At 42.2% G+C, this 18,687-nt stretch overlaps 1 long non-coding RNA gene across 1 annotated transcript in view; it reads left to right on the top strand.

Moving 5' to 3' along the window:
- The first annotated feature begins 1,786 nt into the window (after positions 1-1,786).
- LOC120409177 overlaps positions 1,787-18,687 on the top strand; it is a 33,136-nt gene continuing 16,235 nt past the window's right edge. Inside the window, exon 1 of the long non-coding RNA XR_005601179.1 lies at positions 1,787-1,839. This is a non-coding gene — a long non-coding RNA (uncharacterized LOC120409177). The remainder of the gene's footprint in view (positions 1,840-18,687) is intronic.

Below are 18,687 nucleotides of genomic sequence, written 5' to 3'. Positions count from 1 at the left end.
CACTGCCCAGAGCCTGCACCCAAACCCCCTTCCTGGATTCCAACCCCCTGCTGCAACCCTGATCCCCCTCCAAACTTCTTGATCCCAGCCCAGAGCACCCTCCTGCACTCCAAACCTCTCATCACCAGCCCCATCCCAGAGCCCACACCCTCAGCCAGAGCCTTCACTCCCTCCCTGTGCCCCAACCCTGCCCTGCCCCAGCCTGGATCCCTCTCCCACACACTGAATCCCTCACTTCTGGCCCCACCCAAGAGCCTGCAACCCCAGCCAGAGCCCTCAACCTCTCCCAAACCCCTGAGCCAGCCCAGTGAAAATGAGCGAGTGAATGAGGGTGGGGAGACAGGGATGGAGTGAGCGGGGGAGTGGCCTCAGAGAAGGGGCAGGGCATGGGCAGGGATTCAGAGGAGTGGCAGGGGGCGGGGCAAGAGTGTTTGGTTTTGTGCAAATAGAAAGTTGGCAACCCTACCAGAGCTAGGGCTGCAAATCAAGAGACATTACTGAGGGCTTTGAGATAGGACATACCCCAGAAGGAATTTGCTTTACTTTTATTACACAGACTGACTGCGTGTGTCTCAGCTGGAGGACTGAGCCACCTAAGGGAGACTGCAAGCACATGCACTTGGCCAGGGGGTGCTTGCAAAAGGTGAGCCTTACAGGGACAATTATCACTGACACAAGGGACAGTTGGGTGTCCCCATCCCAGGGGAGATGGGCATTTAGCTCCTATTTGTGTAATTGAAAATCACCCCCTAAAGACATCAATGCATATAAAAGATAATCAAGTGCTGATTCTAGGCAGTGGTGCTGAGAGCTTTGGGATTTTCTTTATTTTTCAGTACACAGTTCGTTTCCTAAAAGGTCATCACTTGTTTCATTGCACATGTGTGAATCTGTGATGAGTTTGTGTAGCTCTTGGACATCTTAGCTTTCTACTAATTTATTTACTGGTGGGAAATGACTAGAGTTGTTCAAAGCCTTCCAGTCTTATTTAAACCAGATTTGTAATTTTTTTTGTGTCATAATAGAGTCTCATAAGCTCACAAGCCCTGAAGATGGGTTCAAATGAATCAATTTTTCCCATAGTCAGTTTTGCTGTTAATTAATAGTTAAAGCTCAGTGATTTTATGTACGTTCACATCAGTTCACACTGGGTTTGCATAGAGCTCACTAGAAACAGCAGGGAGGCTAATGGAAATTCCAAGAACCATGAGTGAGTCATCCTGGAAGGGGGATGGGTTAGCAATATCTAGAGAGAGAGAGAGACGAACCCCACCAGATACTTCCCTGTGACCATATTTTCAATTTAACCATGAAAGAAAATGATCCTTTCTTCAGTCTCCCTGTTTAGAAAGACCATTACACCCATTTCTACAACCATTGCTCACACTGAATATTACTTACTCATTCCCGTGATTGCAGTGAGGTCAATGTGTTTATTCATGTGAGTGAGTACTACCTCATGTGAATAAAAGTTGCACAGTTGGGCTCCTTGCAAATGACTCTCTAACATCTGTACACCTCATTTCCTGGCCAGAAGTTCAGGATGTTCTATTTTCAAATCTGATTTCCAAGTAATACATAAGTGCTGCCCATTGACTGATCATCCTTGAAAGTTTATATGCTGTTGGAGTTAAGGATGTGATGATTAATGTTTCCCCTGCCCTTGACTATGAACCATTATCTGATGTCCTGATTTTTTTCTTTTTAAATCCCTGCTTTAGGAAATGTAGCCTTGTTTTCAGTTTACACACAAGAAGTAAGCTTCATCTTGTGTGGTGGAGAGGGGGAGAATTTTTTCCTACATACTTATTGATATATAGATGGAAAGATGTTGCTGGGGTAAGTTTATATATTTATATATAGTTTGAGTTTGCATCCACCTTTTGAACTGTGACAAAGAGTAGGTTTGTCAACTATAGTATTTGGGCAACTTTTGCAAATAAATCTAAAAATCTAATCTTGGGTGCAGAGCAACAGTCCAAACTAGCCAGTGAAAGTTTTATCACACTATATTTTAAAGTTGTATTTTGAGAGCAGATAACCCCATAAAACATTTCAGAGGTCTCAAATGCTCTTTTGGTGTGGACAGTGGGTAGCTTAATGGGGAGATCACCTGTTGTGATTCAGGTTCCAACTGTTGACAACAATGTATGGAGAATTTGCAGCTCTTGAAGCTTTGCTGTCTCCTCCCTTTGCTCCAGGGATGGATTTCTAGAGTGAGAGCACTTGTGTGTCAGCCACTTGATCTAGCCTTCTATTTTTTTCTGAGAACTTAGGGGGATGAGTTCCCAAAGGACAATGGCAAAAAGCCCTTTGAAGTTAATTGAAAGGTTTTCATTGACTAAAATGAATTTTGGATCAGACTTAGGGGGGAGGGATAGCTCAGTGGTTTGTGCATTGGCCTGCTAAACACAGGGTTGTGAGTTCAATCCTTGAGGGGGCCACTTAGGGATCTGGAGCAAAATCAATACTTGGTCCTGCTAGTGAAGGCAGGAGGCTGGACTCAATGTCCCTTCCAGTTCTAGGAGATAGGTATATCTCTATTAGAGTGCATCAGTCATCAATCCTGTTTGCATAGAAATGTAGTCCTAGTCCCTGATACAATATCCATTGAAGTCAATAGGTGTCCTTCCATTGACTTCTAAGAGTACTGTCCCAAGTTGGCATCTCGCTATGGTTCCTGTTTGGGGTGTGGGAGGTGACATGTTCTGTTCCTTGCCAATGCTTATATCTGTTGTGGAAACAAACGATGTCTTTGATGTCGATGGGTATTGGATCAATACTGTGTACTATAAACTCCTCTTCACAGGCCACTGAGACATGTTAAGCCTCCTTCTCCAGCCCAGGCTATGTGGAGGGGGTTCAAAAAGTGCTGCCTGCATTTAGGAGCAATGCCATTTGTGACAGGGCCCTGTGTGTCAAGTTGGGGCCCAGTGCAGGGTTGGTACACTCTGTCACACCATCGTCGGGATTCCCTATTAAGCAGGTGGTTCCAGTCGAGTGGGTCCCGGCCCCCTGATGGGGTTACTTAGACAAATAATCTGTGGGTCCCTGGGCAGGCAAAACAAACAAGCAGTCTGGAGTCCTGCAGCCCCCTGGCTGGGGCAGGCAATATGACTGAAGGAATTAGCCCTTTGGGCAGGGCAAAACATCAGTCAGTCTCTGGCCCCTGGGTGGGGTGAAACAAACAGTTTATGGGCCTTATGTCCCTCTAGGCTGGGACATAGAGCAGGCATCAGCATCCTCAGCAGGTGGTGGATTGGCTTCTCCAGCAGTCTCTGATATCAGCAAGTCTCCTGGAGCATAGTCCGGGTCTTCGGCCTCTACCACTGGGAGCGTCATAGGAACCGCCAGTGTACGTCCTTCCTCCTCTGTCACCTTCCCCAACTGAACTGGGCTGCATCCTTTTATCTGGCTTCTCTACCTGGAGCATGCACAGCAGGGGAAAAGGAGTGTGGCCGCCTGGGCTCACAATGATTGGTTCGCTCCCGGCGGACCAGTGTGGGGTTGCTACACTCCGTCACACCATGAAAAAAGCAAGAAATGAGAATAGAAGTAGAATATCTAGGGGCTAGCCTACACTAACGGAGCTACTTTGGCACAGCTGCGCTGCTGTAGTGTGTCTGGTGAAGATGCCCTATGCCAATGGAAGAGAGCTCTCCGTTCGGCATAAACAATCCACCTCTGTAAGAAGTGGTAACTATGTCAGTGAGAGAAGCTCTCCTGTTAACACAGCGGTGTCCACATCAGTATTTAGGTTGGTGAAATTTATGTCACTGGAAGGGTCACTTGGTCACACCCCTGAGCAATATAAACTATACCAAAGTAAGTGGTAGACCTGGCCTAATAAAATTAATTAAAAAAAGAGAGAGAGAGAGAGAGAGAGAGAGAGCATGAGACTGAAAACACATTTAGAACAGACACTAAAAGAAAAATCTCCCCTCCTCCCCAAAAAAGTAGACTCTGCACTTCTAGGATGGGAACTCCTCTCTCCAAAGTTTGCTACACTCATGTTTTTTCTTTTTTAAAAATTTATTTATTTATTTTTATTTCTGAGAGGACACTTCATCCCTTTGTACATCTTTTGTGATAACCTCTTTAACATCAATCCTCTGACTTTCAGAGAGTCAGGCAGTATGATTTGGGCCCTTTCAGTTGTGTTGATAAAAACATGCTTAAGCCCAATTTAAACTCATTTATCACCTGACAAGTTTCTAAAATGGTTTGGTAGGGCTACAGGGGATGTGACAAATCTGTGTTAAAACTAGCATTCAAAAACCATGCAGGAGCATGTTTTTTAATATAGCTAAAAAGCCAGAGTAGATGGAGCGATGGAGAAAAGAGACAAGATGGTAGCTGAAATGGCTACACAAGCAAAGGAAAATGTTTTCCTACATCACAATTAGGATATCTGCTGTATCTGGGATAAATGATAAATTCTATGGCTGATTCAAATCACAGTAAACATGGTGCCCTGCACACCACACAGGTCTCCATCTGAAATGTGTTTGAAATGGAAAGAGAAACTGTAAGCCTAGCTCTGGAAATATCCTCTTCTCTGTCTGCTTCTTACTGAGTCTGTTCTTAACGAAGCTGTCTGAAGATACCATATAATCATGTCATATATGCGTTTGACAGGTATTATGTAGAATATTCCAGAAGGCATTGCATTAGCCATCTTTTCAATGCTAATACATCCTACCTGCCATATTCTTTCAGTAAAGCAGATAAGCTGTTTGTCTTTTTTGTCTGTGGGGAAAGGCTTTTAATTTGATGCTGTTTTCATCCTAAATATTGAGTGAGAGAGAACATGTTACTTCAGAAAACATGGTTCTCAATTCTCTTCTGTGATTAATCTACTTTGTTGAACTACTTTGGACTAAACTTTGCACATAGAACAGTGTTCAAAATAATATGTAAATCAGTGATCTATGTCACTGAAGATGAATTGGGTAGTATTAATCAAAGACAACAAACTTCTCTATTTTGCTTTGTTTAGGCCTACTTTATTTAATATCCTGCACTCTCATTACATTGGGAGCTGCTGGTACAAGAATGTATGTTTCTCTTCACTTACATTTGCTAGCATTCAATCATAGACTAGCTCAAGTCCCCAAAAACTGTTCCGAGAAGCCTCAGTATTTTCATGCCAAAAGGTAATTTGTAATAAACTGAAGATAAGTTTAGGGCTAGATTTACAAGGCAGATTTAGGTTTTGCAGTGCTAAGCACTGGAATGCCTAACTTTTAGGCAACCTTCATATGTAGCTGAATTTTCAGCCTCAAGTTAGGTGCCCAGGTTCCCTATACAATGCATAGGGAAAGTTATATCTGAACAGGTGATTTATAGAAGCCAGTACACTGAAACAGGAGACACCTAAATTTCTGTTTAAAAATCTTTTCAAATTTTTCTAGAACAATAGATATCATGACTTTGCAAATTTCTTTCACTGCTAACATGTTGTAGTCACTTTTCTTTCTAATTGAATTCATGGTGCATTTAAAATGTACTCACAAAGGTTTTTATTATTTTAATGCCATAAGATTCTGCAGTAAATCTGAGCTTCCATATTTATTACTTTCTAAGCCTTATTTTGCAAGCAAATAGTTCATATCCCATATGGGCCATTTGCTCCAGCTATTTGTATAATAACTTAGCACTTTCCCCTAAAACAGAGTTCAGTTTGTTACTAATTTTACACAACACTGCATAAAACATATTTAATTAACATGAGCAATTTCAAAATTCATTTAGGAACCAAAAATGAAATGTTTTATGGACAGCATCGGCAGTAAATTATTGATTCGCTAATCAAATTCTCTTCATACTCAATTACTGACCAACTGATAAATCATCATTCCTTCAATAATGGATATTCTCCAAATGCTTTGTCATGGCTAAGCAACTTGCCCAGCATCCATTGCATTTCCTAACAAATTAAAAACTTCTTAATACTATTATATGTTAGTCAAATTTACCCTTTTACAAGCCTTTTGTGTGTACTTGTACTTGTACTGTCTGTCTGTCGCTGTCTTGTCTCTATCTAGATTAATCCTACCATGCACAAGTTTGTCCATCTTGCTTTAAAATGTCCCGTTTGAACAAAGTTTTCAATTAGGCAATTTCTCTGTGTGCCAGAAGGGCTGTAATTGGCTATCATTGATTTTTGTCACCCTTTACTCAATGGTTATAGATAAACTGGTTAGTGCTGGGTATACCTTAAAAGGTTCAGCTATTGAATTAAAGTTAGTTCTCCCTCTCCAAAATGTTCAGAAGATTATCTGAGGCATTTATCTATTGTAGAAATTGGGCTGGCAATCTCATGAAGTGAGGTGGTTGTTTTGTTTTTCTAAGACTTCTACTAACTCTTGGGATTAGTTTGGATAGTGCAGCACTTAGGATGTCAGTTGTCGTGGTATAGATTTTAGATAAGAGAAATACATATTTGATCATCCAGTCCATCCCTTCCCACTGCAAGATTGTTCTCTACAGTCTGGCTCATTTTTTAGTGATTTGTGCAGCCTAATTTTAAAGGTCTCATGTAATGAGTGTTCTACCACTTGCCCTGAGAAATCAGGAAGCTTTTCTGATCATTTAAATTTTCACTTCCTTAATTGTATCCAGTTTCTTCTCACAAATCTATGCACCACCCTAAATAGTCACTTTAAGATTCTTGGTGTTAAGACCCTATGATGAAAAGTAGTCTGTTATTCTGTTCCCTGTTAGTTGTTGTTTTTAGCTAATCTACGTATATTCAACTCTCTTAGGCCTAATTTTTAGACACTGACATACATCTGTGCAGGAGCCAATAATAAGGGGTGCAATTTTTTGCATTTTTGTGTCTTAATTTAGGCCTGTAAAGCCCTAGTCCTGCAAAGCATGTGTTTAATTATATGCCTAGTAGGTTATCCTCTTGAATTCACAAAACTACACCTGACCAAATGGAGTATTTTACCATGAGCTGCATAGATGCCTTACAAAGTTCAGCTGTTTATTTTGAACTGAGATATAATAATGTTGAGTTACCTAAACCATGGACATCCAAATAGTTGAGCCAGGAGACGAGAGAAATTCTTGGGTCTTGGAACATGAGTGGAATGACTATTAATCCCACCCAATCCAGAAATATGCTGACAGACCAAGTCATGGATAAATACAACAAACTCTGTTGCACCTAAAAGACATTCAGAATTAATTTCAGATAATTCACAAGTAATGATATGTGTGGGTAAATGAAAGCTGTCTGTAAAGTTACTCCCAAGATGTTAGTTCTTTGGAAGAGTTCCTTCAAACACACACATTACTGTCAGCCAGTATTCCTTGGCAGATGGGGTAACTTTAATTCTGCAGAAGAGGTGCTCACTTGTGGTAAAAATGGCACAAATACAGAAGTGCCAAAATGAATCACTATCTAGCCCTGGCACTATGACAAATGTGGGATTGCACATTTCACCCGTGGTGTCTGTCTGGGTAGCAAAAGGAAAAAATGGTCCTTTCTAAAAGTCATTGAACAATTTATGCTTAATGATCCTTGAGAGACAATGCCAAAATCAGTAGCCTTAATGGTTGTACCCCTGTTTCTGAGGAGTACCAAAACGGTCAGAATAGGGTGGGTTACAGCGAGAGCCTTTCAAGGTTTGTCTTCATTGCAGTGTTAACCTGGGGTCTTTCTTGGGTATTGCCTCTAGCTTCCCTCCCATCCACAAACAGAAACCTCTCACTGGATGTGGTGGTGGTTTCAAGCCAAGTTAGTAGCCACGAGCTGATTTCACTCAGGCTGGTAACCCATCCACTTTGCAATGAGGGAGCAGACTAAATTACTTGAATGCTGATAATCCTCCAATGTCTTCTGACATTCTCCTCCCCACCCCACCCTGCCCATGTGCCCAGAAAGACAGACAACTTTTCCCATAATTCACTGGGAAATAATCATGGAGCAGTTTATCTTACTGCTGTACAAATAAACATGAGATATGCCCCCAGAAGTCCTAGCAACACACACAGATGAATGCAGCTCCAGGGAGGACACAGTAACGTGGGTAGGGCTTTGCAGTGTGGCTTCTCACTCTTAGGATAGGCTAATCTCGGTGCTCCCACCCTGGTGGTAGTCACCTGAGAAAACTCTGCAGTGAAGACATATCCTCAGTGAAGGATCTGGGTTGGCTAGGGGAATGTATGCTGGTTCTTATCTTTTCCTAAAACTTAAGGGAAAAGCTTGTCTAACTAAACTTGCAGTGAAGTGTAAGATTAGATGAGACTAACTATTCATGCAGGCCGTTTGTGGTTGTTTTAAAATCTTGTTTTCTCTCATGCTTTATCCCATCTGCTAAATAAAGACACTTTGTTTTAAGAAGGCTGTTGGCCAAGATCACTTGAGGTTCCCAAATGTCTGAAGTCCAGTGGGATGTGCAAGTTAATAGCGTTTGGGATAGGTGGTGTGGTGGAGCCATGTCCCAGTGTAAGAGCAGAAGACTCATGAGATTCCAAGTTGAGAGATTTACGGGCAAGAGGCCTAATATGTGAGAGGTACACTCGGAGAGATCAGAAAGAGCACAGCGGTGCAGGTAGCCCCATTCCTATGACAGGCATACTATACAATATTTGTATAATGTATATAAATAATTTGTATATAAAATATGCATAGGAAAAGGGCAAGTTAATATTAAACTAGGGGGCAGAGCTTCTGCTAGTTAAATCATAGATCTATGCCAATTTATGCTAGCTAAGAATCTGGCCTCAAGATACCACTTTAGCTCTTGAACAAATAGTCAGAATATCTAATCATGGAATTATTTCCAAGTTCCAGACTAGATTTAAACATAGATATACTCCTAAAGATCAGGAATACCTCTGGCCCAGAGGCACTGTGCTGTCACTCAGGAGACATTTAAAATGCATTGACAATTTTTGATTGAAGTGCAATGAAAAAATCTTAAAAGAAAGAGATATGAGAAGAAATTAGCCGTGCCAAGGTGGATAATAGCAAAGCACATGATATTGCTCTTCCAATGATCTTTTTCAGTAGCAGAGAGTCTAATTCTATCAAGCAAATCATCAGTATATACCATGAGTTTCCAAAACTTATTAAAACTTAACATTTTAATTAAACATTTATGTGGTTTAAATATTTACAGTACACAGTACAGTAAAACAGTGGGCCCATAAAAAGATACCACTGGATCAACAACAATGGCTATAGTACTGCAGCATTAAACTGATAAGCAAAATGGCCAACATGCTGCTTTAATTTCTCCATTGCTAATTGCCTAGCCCTGAGTTATTGTCTACTTGGCAAAGATTTTTTTCTTAAACTTCACTACAAATATTTTATACCCAATCCACCAAGTCAAAATACATTGGGATATTAAAAGATAACTATTAATTCTCTGAGTACCAGTGGTTGAAAAATCCATAGGGATCTAGCATTCTTGGTTAGATCATCATCATAAGTTTAAATGTTGAGTGGAAACTTTTTGGTTTGCAAAAACTGGCTAATCTTACAAAATTTCAGCCAGTACCCTGGGACCTTCATGTTCTGAAAAAGAGGAGACTGCTTCTCAGTTGTGTGATCATGTACACCTGCACCAAATGCCACCATCTGTTTGCTTGTCTTCCCCCACGAGAATGTTCATAGAAAGCAAAAGTGTAGTGAATTCTAGAAGAATAACATCCATCAAGCTTACCCACAATGGAAGTGCTTCTATCATTAATATGACTGTTCTTTGTGGGTTGGGATTTGGAAAGGGGAAGGCAGATGTCATGTTACTAAAGAAGAGCAGGAGGGGAAAACAAATAAAAAAAAATAAATTAATGACCATTTTTAGCTGTTGGAAAAGGTAATTGGGCAACCATCACCCAGAGCAGTATCAGAGAGACCCAGGAACAATTCAAATATACACCTGATTTTCCAGCTATGTGCCTAGAGGTCAGGCTAGTTTTGAAGGAGTGTCACAGATCAGGAAAAAAAAAAGCTTTCAAGCATTTTCTGGGAAAGTGTCATCCAGGTAGCATTGTGGAGCAAAAGCATCCTTCCCATGCTCTTCTCCCTTAATTATCCTCACGTGGAAGGTGCGTTTTGTATAAGCAGCATCACACAAAATGATGTGCTGATTGAGAATCGTGGTTATATAAACCAGGGCCACATCTCAGTACTCACTGACAGACTGCAGCAGCAGTAACAAAAGTATCCACCTCATTATACATACAGGGAGTCACACCTTCCTATTACTCTCAGATGAGATCCCTCCTTCACATCACTTCCAGTGTAGTTAGGCCTATGAAGAAATATAGGCAAATATGCTGCCCTCTTCCACAGCAGATATTCAAGGGACTATCATAGGACTAGAAGGGATCTCGAGAGGTCATCTAGTCCAGTCCCCTGCGCTCATGGCAGAAATAAGTATTATCTAGACCATCCCTGGCAGGTGTTTGTCTAACCTGCCCTTAAAAATCTCCAGTGATGCAGATTCTACAACCTCCTGAAGCAATTTATTCTGGTGCTTCACCACCCTGAGAGGTAGAAAGTTTTTCCTAATGTCCAATCTAAACCTCCCTTGCTGCAATTTAAGTCCATTGCTTCTTGTCCTACTTCAGTGATCAAAGAGAACAGTTTTTCTCCTTCCTTCTTGTAATAACCTTTTATGTACTTGAAAACTGTTATCATGTCCCCAGATTAAACAAACCCATTTTTTTCAATCTTCCTTCATAGGTCATGTTTTCTAGACCTTTAATCATTTTTGTTGCTCTTCTCTGGACTTTCTCCAGTTTGTCCACATCTTTCCTGAAAAGTGGTGCCCAGAACCGGACACAATACTCTAGTTGAGACCTAATCAGTGTGGAATAGAGCGGAAGAATATATATATATAATATTGCAACAGTGTTACACTGTTGACTCATATTTAGCTTGTGGTCCACCGTGATGCCCAGATCCCTTTCCACAGTACTCCTTCCTAGGCACTCCTTTCCCATTTTGTATGTGAGCAACTGATTCCTAAGTGGAGTACTTTGCATTTGTCCTTATTGAATTTCATCCTATTTACTTCAGACCATTTCTCTAGTTTGTCCAGATCGTTTTGAATTTTGATGCTATCCTTCAAAGCACTTGCAACCCCTCCCAGCTTGGTATTGTCTGCAAACTTTATGTGTGCTCTCTATGCCATTATCTAAATCATTGATGAAGATATTAAACAGAACCAGACCCAGAACTGATCCCTGTGGGACCCCACTCATTATGCCCTTCCAGCATGACTGTGAACCACTGATTACTACTCTCTGGGAATGGTTTTCCAACCAGTTATGCACCCACCTTATAGTAGCTCCATCTAGGCTGCATTTTTCCTAATTTATGAGAAGGTCATGCGAGACTGTACAAAAAGATTTACTAATGTCGAGATATACCACATCTACTGCTTCCCCCCTCATCCATAAGCTTTGGAGATCCTGATGGTAATGGGGCAGATTCTATCCATTGAACGCCGATTTTGGGCCCGGGAAACAAGCACTGACTGGTGGGACCGCATTGTGTTGCAGTTGTGGGACGATTCCCAGTGGCTGCGAAACTTTCGCATGCGTAAGGGCACTTTCATGGAACTTTGACTTGCTTGCCCCTGCCCTGAAATGCCATAATACCAAGATGAGAGCAGCCCTCACAGTAGAGAAGCGAGTGGTGATAGCCCTGTGGAAGCTTGCAACGCCAGACAGCTACCGGTCAGTCGGGAATCAATTTGGAGTTGGAAAATCTACTGTGGGGGCTGCTGTGATGCAAGTAGCCAAAGCAATCACTAAGCTGCTGCTACGAAAGGTTGTGACTCTGGGAAACGTGCAGGCCATAGTGGATGGCTTTGCTGCACTGGGATTCCCTAACTGTGGGGGGGGGGCGATAGATGGAACCCATATCCCTATCTTGGCACCGGAGCACCAGGGCACCCAGTACGTAAACCGGAAGGGGTACTTTTCAATGGTGCTGCAAGCACTGGTGGATCACAAGGGACGTTTCACCAACATCCACGTGGGATGGCCAAGGAGGGTTCATGACGCTTACATATTCAGAAGCACTACTCTGTTTAAACGGCTGCAGCAATGGAATTACTTCCCAGACCAGAAATTAACAGTTGGGGATATTGAAATGCCTGTCGTTATCCTGGGGGACCCAGCCTACTCCTTGATGCCATGGCTCATGAAGCCATACACAGGCAGCCTGGACAGTGGTCAGGATCTGTTCAATTACAGGCTGAGCAAGTGCAGAATGGTGGTGGAATGTGCATTTGGCCGTTTAAAGGCACGCTGGTGCACATTACTGACTTGCTCAGACCTCAGCCAAACCAATGTCCCCTATGTTATTGCTGCTTGCTGTATTCTCCACAATCTCTGTGAGAGTAAGGATGAGACCTTTATGGCGGAGTGGGAGGCTGAGGCAAATCACCTGGCCGCTGATTACACGCAGCCAGACACCAGGGAGATTAGAAGAGCACACCTGGAAGCGGTGCGCATCAGAGAAGCTTTGAAAATGAGATTCATCAATGGCCAGGGTACAGTGTGACTGCTGTGTTTGTTGATGAACACCCACCCCCCCTTGATTGACTCATTCCCTGTAAGCAACTCCCCCTCCCCCTTCGAGTACAGCTTACTTATGCAAATAAAGGCACTATATTTTAAAAATCATGATTTATTTATTAATTCATTATAAAAAGAGGGAGAGAAGTAAGGGTGTGGTTTGGGAGGAGAATAGGAGGGATGGAGAAGGGCAGTAAAAAAATTTCACAGTAACGACAGCCTTCTGGTTGGGCTGTCCACGGGGGTGGAGTGGGCGGGTGCACGGAGCCTCCCCACACGCGTTCTTACACCTCTGGGTGAGGAGGATGTGGAACATGGTGAGGGTTGAGGGTGGTTATACAGGGGCTGCAGTGGCACTCTGTGATCCTGCTGCCATTTCTGAAGCTCCACCAGACACCGGAACATGTCAGTTTGATTACGCAGCAGGCCCAGAGTTGCATCTCGCCACCGCTGATTTTCCTGCCGGTCTTCCTGCCGCCACCTCTCATCTCATCTCATCTCATCTCGGGTGTCTCTCCTGTCCTCATGTTCACTGGCATCTTTCCTGTAATTTGATACCACGTCCTTCCACTCATTCAGATGAGCTCTTTCCTTGCGTGTAACTTCCATAATATCCGAGAACATTTCATCTCGCGTCTTCTTTTTCCTCCGCCTTATCTGGGCTAGCCTTTGGGATGGAGTAGGGAGGCTCGAAAAATTTGCAGCTGCATGAGGGAGAGAAGTATTTAAAAAGATACATTTTACAGAACAATGGTTATACTCTTTCACAGTGAACAGCACTATTCACCTTACATAGCACATGTGATTTCCCTACAAGGTCGCATTTTTCATCTTAATACTGAGTGCCTGCAGCTCTGGGGTTACAGATCTCACAGACACAGGTCCGGGCATCAGAATTCAGCTTGCATGCGGCCATGGTAAGCCACTGTCTTTCGGCTTCTGCAGTGATTTACCCCTCCCCCCAATGCATGGCTAATACCATGCTAGCTCCCTGCTAATCAACACCCCTCCCCCCCCCCACACTGCCTGTCTGGTAGCTTGGGGAAGATCCCCACTGACCAAACACGAAAAAGATCATTGGCATTTCACTCCTCCCCTCCCCCCGCTTGGCTATGTGCAGGAAAGGGTTTTCTTTTAAGGTGCTGCAGTCCATGAACCCAGTAGGAAAATGGCCATCTCCCTTACTTAAATTCCTGATTTTCAACCAGGTTACCCTGAACGATATCACTTTGCTGAGGATAACACAGCGAGATAAAGAACGGATGCTTCTTGAATGCCAGCAATCACCGGGACCATATGCAGCTATACTTTCCCATGCAATGATACCTGATTACTTGCTACATGCATGGCGTGGTAAAGTGTCCTACCATAGTGGATGGAACAAGGCTGCCTTGCCCAGAAACCTTCGGCAAAGGCTTCTGGAGTACCTCCAGGAGCGCTTCATTGAGATGTCCCTGGAGGATTTCCGCTCAATCCCCAGACATGTTAACAAACTTTTCTAATTAACTATACTGTCAGCGAATGCATCCCAAGTCCTCAGGGCAAATCAATCATTAAAAAACGTTTGCTTAAAAAACAATCTTTGATATTTGCAAAGGTACACTCACCAGAGGTCCCTTCCATGGCTTCATTGTCTGGGGTAGTGGGTTGGGAGGGTAATTCCGTCAGGGTGAGAAAAAGCTCCTGGCTGTTGGGGCTCACGGAGTGCTGTGTGCTCTCTGCAAGGTCGTCCTCCTCACCTTCTTCATCATCATCTTCCCCGTCCGCAAAATCCTCAGCCATGGCAGAGATTACAACCCCCACCTCAGAATCCACGGACAGGGGTGGGGTACTTGTGGCGCAGCCCCCTAAAATAGCATGCAGCTCAGCGTAGAAGCGGCATGTTTTTGGCCCTGCCCCGGACCTTCCGTTTGCTTCTTTGGTTTTCTGGTAGGCTTGTCTGAGCTCCTTGACTTTCACTCTGCACTGCAGTGAGTCCCTGGTGTGGCCTTTATCCGTCATAGACCTTGCAATTCTTTCAAATACTTTTTCATTTCGTCTTTTTGAACGCAGTTCTGTTAGCACTGAATCCTCTCCCCAGATAGCGATCAGATCCAGTACCTCCCATGCAGTCCATGCTGGGGCTCTTTTTCAATTCTCAGCAGACTGCATTTTTACCTGTGCAGATGAGCTGTGCGTGGTCACCTGTGCTGATGAGCTCTCCACGCTGGGGAAGCAGGAATTGAATTTCAAAACTTCGCGGGGCTTTTCCTGTTTATCTGGCCAGTGCATCAGAGTTCAAAATGCTGTCCAGAGCGGTCACAGTGGTGCACTGTGGGATACCGCCCGGAGGCCAATACCGTCGATTTGCAGCCACACTAACCCTATTCCGATATGTTAATCCCGATATTAGCGCTACTCCTCTCGTCGGGGAGGAGTACAGAAAACGATTTAAAGAGCCATTAAAATCGATATAAGGGGCCTCTTAGTGTGGACGGGTGTGGCGTTAAATCGGTTTAAAGCTCCTAAAACTGGTTTAAACGTGTAGTGTAGACCAGGCTAGAGACACCTGGTGACTCCTGTCATAACATAATTCACTGGGAGAATCTAAGTGGCACACAAACATGCAACATGTTATGTATGGTAATAGTTACAGTCTACCAGCATAGACAACAACATTAAATGAGAAAAAAGTTGAGTTTTCATATGCATTTCCCATTTCACAAATGATCTGTACACAAATCTTTACCCTTCAAAATAAACAGCTGATTCAGAATTATTTAACCAGAGTGGAAGAGCTTTATTCTGTGTTGTGACAAACATTTGTTACAGCGTACATTTTTACATGGTATTTGGAATGGGAAACACCATGTAATAATAAATATCGGTTAGAAGCAGCTTAGAGAATTTATTTTCTCATGTAGTATTGATTTATACTCATACAGTACAGTACTTCTTTACAAACATTATTACATTTTTCATACTATATTAATTTATTTGCATTTATATACAATATATATTACACTTCCAGTTTGTTCAAGAAATTTAATGAGGGTTTCCACAACCGCCATTTGATTTAACCATTAGAGGTCAGAGCTTTTCCCAAAACTAACACAGAACACAGTTGTTTAAACTATTATCTCCTCTGCTTTACTTTTTGTTCTTTTTTATTTTTATTTTGAATTAAATCTGTTCTCTCAGTTCTACAATATTGGAAGGAACATTCGTTTTGCTGCAATAGAACATAGTTATGGAAAATATTAGGGCTGTTGATTAATCACAGTTAACACACGATTAACCCCCAAAAATTAATCACGAAAGAACTTTATTAAATATTTTTGGATATTTTTCTACATTTTCAACTATATTGATTTCAATTACAAAACAGAATACAAAGTGTACAGTGCTTACTTTATATTATTTTTTATTACAAATATTTGCACTGTTAAAATGTAAACAAAAGAAATAGTATTTTTCAATTCATGTTATACAAGTACTGTAGTGCAATCTCTTTATCATGAAAGTGCAACTTACAAATGTAGATCTTTTTTGTTGCATAATTACACTAAAAAACCAAAACAATTTAAAACTTTAGAACCTACAAGTCCACTCCATCCAACCTCTTGTTCAGCCAACCACTAAAACAAACAAGTTTGTTTATATTTACGGGAGATAATGCTGCCCACTTCTTGTTCACAATGTCACCTGAGAGTGAGAACAGGCATTCGCATGGCACTTTTGTATCCAGTATTGCAAGGTATTTACATGCCAGATATGCTAAACATTGTATGCCCCTTCATGCTTCGGTCACCATTCCAGGGGACACGTTTCCATGCTGATGACGCTTGTTAAAAAAAAATCTGTTAATTAAATTTGTGACTGAACTCCTTGGGGGAGAATTGTATGCTTCCTGATTTCTTTTACCCACATTCTGCCATATATTTCATGTTACAGTAGTCTCGGATGATGACCCAGCATGTTGTTCATTTTAAGAACACTTTTCACTGCAGATTTCACAAAATGCAAAGAAGGTACCAATATGAGATTTCTAAAAATAGCTACAGCACTCGACCCAAGGTTTAAGAATCTGAAGTGCCTTCCAAAATCTGAGAGGGATGAGGTGTGGAGCATGCATTCAGAAGTCTTAAAAGAGCAACAATCTCTCATGCAGAAACTAGAGAACTCGAACTAACAAAAAAGAAAACCTTCTGCCTGTGGCATCTGACTCAGATGATGAAAATGAACATACATTGGTCCACACTGTTTTGAATAATTATCAAGCAGAATCTGTCATCAGCATGGACGCATATCCTCTGGAATGGTGGTTGAAGCATGAAGGGAAATATGAATCATTAGTGTGTCTGGCACATAAATACCTTATGACGCTGGCTATGACAGTGCCATGCAAACGCGTGTTCTCATTTTCAGGTGACATTGTAAATAAGAAATGGGCAGCATTATCTCCTGCAAATGTAAACAAACTTGTTTGTTTGAACTATGTTTGCTGAACAAGAAGTAGGACTGAGTGGACTTGTAGGCTTTTTACATTTGTTTTATTTTTGAATACAGGGTTTTTTTGGTACATAATTCTACATTTGTAAGTTCAACTTTAATGACAAAGAGATTGCACTACAGTACTTGTAATGGGGGAATTGAAAAATACTATTTATTTTGTTTTTTTACAGTACAAATATTTGTAATAAAAATAAATGTACAGTAAGCACTGTACATTTTGTATTCTGTGTTGCAATTGAAATCAATTTATTTGAAAATGTTAAAAAAAATCCCCAAAAATTGAAATAAATGGTATTCTATTGTTTAATCATAATTCAGTTTTTTAATCACTTGACATTCCTAGAAAATATAGTGTACTATGCAGACACAGCATAATCCCATGGTTGCAGATGGAATTATTATATAATCAGAACTATGGCCATTGCCTACCATGTTTTTGCTTCAAGAGCACACAATGGTGCAAAAAAGCTGTAGGAACTGGGGGCAGCTCCAGGCACCAGCGCAGCAAGCGCGTGGCTGGGGCGGCTAGCCGTGGGGAGCAGTGCGCCGGTCGTTGTGAGGGCGGGAGTCAGGCGGCCTTCGGCGGCATTTCTGCAGGAGGTCCGCAGGTCCCATGGCTTCGGCGGCAATTTGGCGGCAGGTGCTGAAGGAGTGGGACCATCAGATCACCCGCAGAAATGCTGCCTGTTGTGTATTTGGTTGTCATGGTTTCTGTTGCTATGGCAACTGAGTTAGAGTATTATGGTCTGTAAATAAAATGGTGGTTTTGTTAGCTGTCTGCTCTCTGGCCTCAAGTGATTTCTTCCTAAACTGGCTGCCCCCAAGGATATAACAAGTGGCGACGAGGATGGGATTCCGGTGCTGCTCCAGTAACAGAAGGAAGTAGAAGTCAAGGTAAAGAACAAACAAACAAAAAAGCTGCTTCTTTGCACTGACTGTGAAAGTGAAACTAAAATCATGGCTACTCTGACCAGGCCTCTGGAGCCTTTTGATGAGAATACAGAGCAGTGGCATGTGTATACTGAGCGTTTTGAGCTTTTTTTTTATTGCAAATGACATTACAGAAGCAAAGAAGGTGCCAATATTCTTAAGTGTTGTAGGAGCTAAAACCTACTCCCTGCTACACAGCTTACTGCACCCTGTTAAGCCAGCACCTAAACCTTACAGTGACATTGTGGAAATCCTGGGGTCCCATTTTTCCCCAAAACCACTGGTAATTGCTGAAAGATATAGGTTCCACAAAAGAGACCAAAAGGAAGATGAAACAGTTGTACAATTTGTAGCCATTCTAAAAAAGCTAGCAGAACACTGTGAATTTAAAGAAATGTTACATGATGCCCTGCGTGACAGGTTAGTGTGTGGTCTGTACAGTGAAGCTATACGGAAGCGCCTACTGACAGAGGCTCAGCTTACCTTACAGAAGGCTGTTGATATTGCTGTCTCCATGGAACTGGCTACAAGGGAGGCACAATACATTGGTGCACCCCTAGGTGCAAAAGTGTCACAAGAACCGACCCACAAAACTGTGCAGAGTCAAGAATGTTACCGCTGTGGTAATCCAGGACACCAGGCATCAGAATGCTGGTGTAAGGACCTGGTGTGTCGACACTGTGGCAAAAAGGGACACATTGAGTGTGCCTG

Source organism: Mauremys reevesii, linkage group 7, assembly GCF_016161935.1.
Source record: "Mauremys reevesii isolate NIE-2019 linkage group 7, ASM1616193v1, whole genome shotgun sequence".
In the NCBI taxonomy this organism is placed as follows: domain Eukaryota; kingdom Metazoa; phylum Chordata; order Testudines; family Geoemydidae; genus Mauremys; species Mauremys reevesii.
The sequence above is the reverse complement of the archived record's forward strand: the minus strand, read 5'-3'. Positions and strand labels throughout refer to the sequence as shown.